Here is an 8058-nt window from a genome sequence, read left to right on the forward strand (position 1 = left end):
TCAGCTAACCAGCTCACCAGCTCGCTCTGGGGATTCCCTGTCTCTGATTCCCAAGTCCTGAGATTGATTATGGAAGAGCCACCACACCTCTGCCATTTACGTGGGTGCTGGGGATTTGATCTCAGGTCCTCACACTGCCATCTATTAATTTTTAGCCCTGCAACTATTAATTTTCAGATATTTTTCTTTTCTCACTCAGAAGCTGTTCATACTTTTTGCGCATTTAAAATTTGGGGTATTCTTTTTTTTTTTTTTTGTTGGTGGGATTGAGTTTCTTTTCTAATAGAAATTGTGAAGCAGGCAGCGACCTACAGAACTAGAAAGTCACAAAAACATTGCTCACATAGAAGAAGAAGAAAAATAACTGTGGCATGTGTTTGTGCATGCTTTGTTTCCATAGCGTGACTTTAACACCCACACACCTTTATAAAGAGGAATGAAGCCCCCAAGACTGCAAAGGCGAAGATGAAAGGAAAACCAGTGAGTCTACCACATGTTTGAGTACCACTGGGGCAGGTTCCTGCCTCTGAAATCCACCCTCATGTCCTGCACAAAGCTCTATTTCAACCTGGGGGGAGGGGCACTCTCCCATCTGGAGTCTGGAATTTAGGCTAGTGTTTGTCTGTTGCCTATCTAAGGAAATGACGTAAGCTCTTGTTCCCCGCTTAGAGTTATCTGAGGGGCTCATCATGCTCTGGTACAGAGCAAAAAAGCAGCCAGGTGGTAGCGGGGGGCCCAGGGCCAGGGTGAACCATGTTTAACCACCATTCGGCTTATCTCAACATCACATCTCTCAGGGAGAAGATGAGGGTTGGGGGTTTGAGAGAATTGTGGCATGGTGCTGAGGGGCCAAGGAGAAAGGATAACCACGGCGAGAGAGCCATTATTTCAGTGATCATTCTGATACATTGTCAACAGGGCCCTGGAGCCAGTAGGGATATAAGGTGGATTAAAAGATCCATGTGTGACATGGCTGATTTAAAATTCTGTTTTATCTGACTTCAACTAGGCAAGGCAGGCTCCTGCCAGTCTAGGAAACAGCTGTGGTTTGGGTGATGTCTGCACCTTCATGGAAGCAGCTAGCAGGCTGAGCCTAGCTCTAGGAGACCCAGGTAAGACCTGTAACAAGTCTACTTAGTGATAGCACAGGGGCAGGCACACAGGCATCACTTTCCTGCAGGGTCTGTGAAAGCCTAGGCCATCAGTGAGTCCTGGCAGTCTCTTCTTCGGTTGCTGCTGTCCCAGGGAACATGCTTTGAGAAGTGTGGAGGGATAACTTGCCTGAGAAACCTTTCGCTTGGGAGCAAAAGGATGGCTGGAGCTCGAAAAGGCAGCTGAGCCCATGGTCTCTCCTCTCCTGCTGTTGAGAGAAGGGAAACTGAGACTCAGAGCGAGTTCTTCCACAGCTACATTTGCAGATGAGATGAGGAGAAACGTCTCTAATAAAGCTGGGTATCCTTAAAAGGGCAGCCCCCCCCCCCCCAAGCTAAGGGCCTGTTCAGGGGAAGCCGACAGGGTGAAGCACCTCTGGGACAGGCTTTCGGTCATCTTTAGGCATTTTGAGATGGAATTACAATCCATTCCCCAGGCTTATCTTGAACTCAAGAGATCCTTCTACCACAGCCTCCCAAAAACATGGGACCACAGATAGGCACTTCCAAGCCTGGCTTGGTTTTAGACACTTTTCAGTCACTTCTTGTGGTAACAAGTGCGGTTCTAACTCACGTAGCCTCATTACCCGTCTTTACAGTGTAGTTTTTGCATTTTATCAGTGTCAATGAGTAGTTAGTTCATAGTGACACTAAAGTTGTTTACTGCAGAGTCATGTAGCAGGTAGTTATGAAAATCCGTTACTTACACAGTCTCTTGGTTTTCCTCGAATTTCTAATTGTTTTTCTTTTCTTTCTACAATATTCTATTTCCCAAAGTACCATTTCTGAGGCTAGAAAGATGACTCAGCCCTTAAGAACTCTGGCCGCTTTTCCACAGCACCAGGGTTCAGTTTCTATCACCCAAATGGCATCTCACAACCATGTGTAACATCAGGAATCTGATGTCCTTCTGGTTTCTGTGGGCACCAGGCACTCACAAGGCATACAGATACACGTGCAGAGAAACCAATTACACACATAAAATGAAAACAGGTAACTATTTATTTTTAAATCTTCTTTTAAAAATACCATTTCTCCCGGTCCCTGTAACAGAAATCCTCTTTCCTTTGGAAGGATTTCCACCTTCCATTCCATTCCTGTTACATTTTCCCCTAAATTTACTCAATCAATCAAAACAAAACGAAGTTCAAAGCAAACAAAAGTTCTTCCTTCTCTTTTTAAAGAATTATTTATTCTTAGCTCATTTGTATTAATAAGGTTTTTTTTTTTGCATTCCTGTATGTACACCGTGTATGTGCTTGTTGGATTCCCTGAAACTGGGGTCATGGATGGTTGTGAGTCACCATTTGGGTTCTGGGAGTCAAACTTGGTTCCTCTGCAAGAGCAAGTGCTCTTAAACCCTGAGCCATCTCTCTGCTCATTCCCTATCTCTTACTTTCCTGTTTTAGAAGTCACAATTATCTAAGGTTACAAAACTCCTTTGGAGTTATAGGAAGTAAAAGACTGAGCAGTTTGAATGTGTACTCTGTTATCCTGGGTGACTTCTGTGAAGTCCTTTCCTTGATATACACTGACCCTGGCGTACACTGGGCATGCAGGAGCTTTTTACTATAAGAACCAGATCTTTTATGATAACTTAATCCTAGGAGATGTTCTTTCCTTTTTTATCATGGCTCTTTCTTCTCATACTTAATTCTGAGCATAAGTGTCACCTCCACAGAGAAGCTGTCCCTGTTCTCCATCTGAAGCAGCTCTGTTCCACCTCCTTCCCACCACCCACCCACCTTCTGTCATACCATTCAGGGTCATTGTGTCATATCACACTCTAGTGTCGTTGACTCCAATTAGTACTCTCCTTACTGTTGGAACATAACTTGAACAAAATCTGCCAGACCCTGACCAAGACCCTATATTAAAACTCCAACCCCATACCTATCAATGCCACTGATAAACACAGTCACTCCAAATAACCCACATCCTGATTGCCAGGATAAGTTAATTTCTAAAGATAAAATGGCCTTGCCTAGACAAACAACTCCAGGAGGAAAAAACTACAGACTTGCATGTAGCCCCAACAGTTGCATTCCCCAAACCTTTATAAACTCCAAGAGTCTCTTCCTTTAGCAGACACCCCCGCAGACTTGGCTGTGTCTGCCTCTCACTGTTTAAAATAAACAGTCCCAAAAGAGCTTAAAGGGGCTCGAGACCCCATATGAACAACAATGACAACCAACCAGAGCTTCCAGGGACTAAGCTACTACCCAAAGACTATACATGGACTGACCCTGGACTCTGACCTCATAGGTAGCAATGAATAGCCTAGTAAGAGCACCAGTGGAAGGGGAAGCCAAGACTGAATCCCCAGTGAACATGATTGTTGGGGGGAGGGTGGTAATGAGGGAAGAGTGGGGAGGGGAACACCCATATAGAAGTGGAGGGGGAGTGGTTAGGGGGATGTTGGCCTGGAAACCAGGAAAGGGAATAACATTTGAAATGTAAATAAGAAATACCCAATTTAATAAAGATGGGAAAAAAATAGACAGTCCCTTCTGATGAAGTCATACTGGTCCTTTTTCTTCTGCTTTCTGTCTCTTTAAGCTCCCTCAGAAATCATCTAATACTTTACCTTACAATTTTCCTCTTAAGAGGTAGTCATTTCTCTATACCTTGAATCTGGACTAATCTTATGACTTGCATTGACCCATAGCATCTGACAAAAGTGGTGCTGTGTCACTTCGGAGCTCAGATATTGAGTTTCTTTTTATATTTCTACTCCATCCAGAACCTGCGTATCACAGTGTATACGAGCCCAGGCTAGCAAGCTGCCAGGAGACAGGCTGAGCCACAGTGCAGTCTTAAACAGTTACCATTAATTAGTTTTGTAGCTGACCATAAACACCTGGGAGAGCAAGACCAAAAAAAACCACCCAGCTGAGCCCAGCTTAGGGCTCACTTAAAAGATTATGAGTAAAATAAGTGATTATTTTTAAGTGAGTTTTTTGGTAGTAGTAGTTTGTTATGCAGCAAGAACTGACTGATACAGCCTGCTTCCTTATGAGTCTGATCAGAGCCCTTAGCAGTCAGTATGCTATAATGCTTATTTCCCTTTTTCCCATCATCCTTTTAGATGTGAGCTTTATTAGGATCTGCTCTTGTCTGGTTTGTTCTTATGTTCTGAGAATTTAGAATAGAGTCTGGGCATAGTAACTTCTCAGTCGATGCTGGGTAAATGAATGAGAATAAACACACTTATAAATGTTGCTGGGTGTTGGGAAGGGATGGGCTCTGACACCACGGTGACAAAAGCGCAGGGATTTGAATTAGGTCTAGATTCAAACCTTAGCTCCACCATTTACCAGTTGTATGACCTTGAACAGTCCTTCACTTCTTCAGGTGTCACGTCCGTTATCTTAAGCTGTGATGACAAGAATGATATCGGCTTTCCATGACTATAAAGATTACATACACAGGCAGGTTATTTAACAAGTTGTGAGATACAGTACTAATGTTGCTTGCTGTTTCTGTTTGACCTAGAGAAGAGAACTTTATTTTTTTTCTTTTTGGGTCAGTGGGTGAAAAAAAAATGCCCCTACATAAACATCTAAATTTGTGGAACAGTTTTCTTGAAGGGTGTGAACTACAGGTCAGAAGGAAAAGGGAAAAGAATGGGACTTCTAAAATTGGTCACACTTATATTTGAATCCAAGTTACCAGTCTTGTATGAATTAAGAAAACTCTGTGAGTTGCTCAAAGCTCAATCCTGTTGGTAGGACTCAGGAGGAAGTCTGCCTTTTCTGGCACAGTTACTCTAAATGTGGTTAATATGAAAACTGGACTATTTCTAACCCCACAAGCAAGATTGATCCATGGTAGGGTCTTTCATTCTTAAAGCATAGTTTGTTTTTCATATAATTTTTTGACTAACAGTAGTTGTAGGCATTTGTGGAGTGGGACATGATGCTTAAATATATGAATGCATTATATACATGCAAAGATTAAATCTAGCTAGTTAAATACTTTACCCATTCTGATTATGTGTGTGCTGAGAACAGTTGAAATTTACTCAGTAATTTTGAACTATAGAAACATTGTCATCAGCTAAGGTCCCCATGCAGTGTGATAACTGAAAGACTGGGGTCTGAGATCTGGATGTGTCACCTGCTAGGAAGATGCTTTTGTTACTGTGGGCTTAACAACTGTGAGACTGAGAGAGGATGTTCTAGAAGAGGCCTTGGCCTGCAGTCCCCACCAAGAAGCTCCACTTTGGGTTTTCTTTGCAGGACTAGAGATCTTTATGTGGCTGCTTTGATGTGGCCATTTTGAAGCTGAAGACGTTTTGACACACTGTTTTGGTGCTGTGGAAATTTTCTGACTTTTAAAAAAAGACTAGCCATTGAACTTTTAACTTTGGAGCAAATGGTCACACACCACAAAGTTGGGCAAAGCTACAAAGGTTGGTGTAGAGAGTATGAAGTCCTTGTGCTCATAGGTAGATGCCAGGGAAACAAAGAATGTTAGGCACAGATGCTTGTCCCTTTGAAGGAAGGAGATGTTTGCCTGTTTTCCACTAGGAAAGCTGGGGATAAATGTAATTTATAACCTGGTGGTCTTTGTGATATGTAGGGCCAGGCCTCACCTGAGTTCCCCTATTACATTTGTTTATCCTAGACTGTTCCTTGCTAGACCTCGAGCATTGCTTCTTAGTCAATACAACCTATTCCTGTGGGAGAGAAACTTGTTCTTTGTAAAAGCCTAGGCGATCTTTGTGTTATCTTAGGGACAGACTAGTCTGACGCCCACGGGCTATTAGTTTTTACATCTGTTATTCTTTCTAGACCCTTACCTTGAGCATTGTTTCTGAGTCAACAGAACCCACCTTATGGAAGACGCTATATGTACTTTATAAAGAGTTTTAATAAACACATGTCTTAAGTTTTATTGTATGTATAATATTAATTATCATCAGCAAACTTCCCCAAAATTGTGCTATGCTTAAATATGGGTAAAATAGACTGTTCATAGTCAGACTCTAGAAGTTTGAACCAACACCAGCTAATTAACTCATATTGAACCAGATTTTCTTCTTGCCTTACACAGATTGTTTTTCTACCAGTACTGATGTTTGCAGATATCTCTACAGGTTGGCACCACGGACAAAAGGTAGAGGCTGTGGTGTTGTAGATAAGGGGTGTGTAGTTTTTATTTATAGAAGTAAGTAATGGTGTTATTCTTCATTTTTAAACGCTCCTGAGTTTTAAAAGCCTGGCAAGTAATTTCAAGGTAAATTATAAGTAATAAAGGCGGTATGATGTTGGCAAAAGAACAGAAATGTAGATCCAGGGAACAGAAACAGAGAGCTTGGAGTTAGACTTACCGAAATAGAGCCCACTTGTCTCTGACAAAGGATTAGAGGTGATACCTGAGAAAATAAGGTCTTTCAGCATTTGGTGCTAATTAATTAAATATCCATACCCACAGTGAGTCCAGAAACGGCAATTGGACATTTCTCAAATAAGATAAAATAGATCATAAATATAAATGAAAAATGCAAAACCACAAAAGTCATTTGACAGCACAGAAGAAAAGTCCATGGCCTTGTGATTGGGACGACCCTGTAGATAGAACACCAAAGGTACTGTGCAAGAGAGAAATCACTGAGAAATCAGATATCATTAAAATAAAAATAAACAGACACAGCTGGACAGTGGTGGTGCATACCTTTAATCCCAGCACTTAGGAGGCAGAGACAGGATGATCTCGATGAGTTCGAGGCCATCCTGGTCTACACAGAGAAACCCTGTACTGAAAAACCAACCAATCAAACAAACAAACAAATTAAAAAAAAAAACCTGGGCATTACTGGGAACCTAAGCAGCTTTGTGAACTTCCCAAAGTTTGACAATGATCGAAACCAAATTAAAATGGCAGAGGTGAAGGAATATATTTCACATAGCCAGCCAAACATCCTTCAAAGCTAAAAACAAGATAAAACTACTAATCTTAAGAAGATAATCGTTATGAGGAATGAAAAGTTAACAGAATAAACAAGGTTTTTGTAAATATGCAGAAGGAACTTGTAAACTTTTCAAAAGGCTTTTCTTTTAAATCTGTGCAGAAAGAGCCACTACACCGTGAAAATGAACTGGTTAATCCTGACCAAGCAGCAGGGCAGTTGGGTGGGAAGACTGTGCCTATGACAGGGAAAGACATGCCAGGATTTTCTGAGGCTTTGGCAAATCTTGTCTATGAACTAAAAATTATTAAAAAAAATTATTTACCACCCCCAGATATCACTGCACCGTTAGCTTCCTCATTGTGAATGTTCCCAGCTTCCCTTGCAGAGAGAGGCAAGCCCCTGAATACACACATGCCTCCATGTAGTTCAGTGAAGGGACAGCTGCAGCCTCGGCTGCCAGTGGCATCCACGGTGATCTTGCCTTTGGGTAGCCACAAAGAGCTATAATTTACCTACTTGCTTCTAGTGTCTGCAGTGAAACCTGGGGGTTGTGTTTTTATTTTCTGTTGCTTCAGACACAGCTGCCAGTGATCTACTGAAAGTGGAACAAACTCAGTACTGGGTGTGGTGGCCCATACCAGTAATCCCTGGGAAGGTGGAGGAAAGAGAACAGTGAGTTTAAGGTCATCGTTTGCTGTATAGTGAGACCCTGTCTCAAAAATTGAAAGGAAAGAAGGAAGGAAATAAAGGGAAGACAAGAGAAGAAATACGATGATATCTGTTACGTAATTCTGTCTTTGCCTTTCCACATAATTGGCTTTGAATAAGATCATATCCCAAGGTAGCCGATCTCATATCCTGAAGTAGTTTCTCTGGCTCTTTTCCCTCTCTGTACCCTATGTTGGTCTTTCTCATCCCTCTGTTGGGAGCAGTTATTTCATTTTTCGCATTGGTCAGAATTTCGTGTGATTGAGGTCTTAAAAATGTAAC

The 8058-nt window shown here is 41.8% G+C and overlaps 1 pseudogene; it reads left to right on the forward strand.

The window, feature by feature from the left end:
• Positions 1 to 7013: 7013 nt before the first annotated feature.
• Positions 7014 to 7431, forward strand: Rbis-ps1 (ribosomal biogenesis factor, pseudogene 1; annotated as a pseudogene).
• Positions 7432 to 8058: the final 627 nt, after the last annotated feature.

The sequence above is a fragment of the Rattus norvegicus genome, chromosome 8 (genome assembly GCF_021556685.1).
Source record: "Rattus norvegicus strain SHRSP/BbbUtx chromosome 8, alternate assembly SHRSP_T2T, whole genome shotgun sequence".
NCBI lineage: Eukaryota > Metazoa > Chordata > Mammalia > Rodentia > Muridae > Rattus > Rattus norvegicus.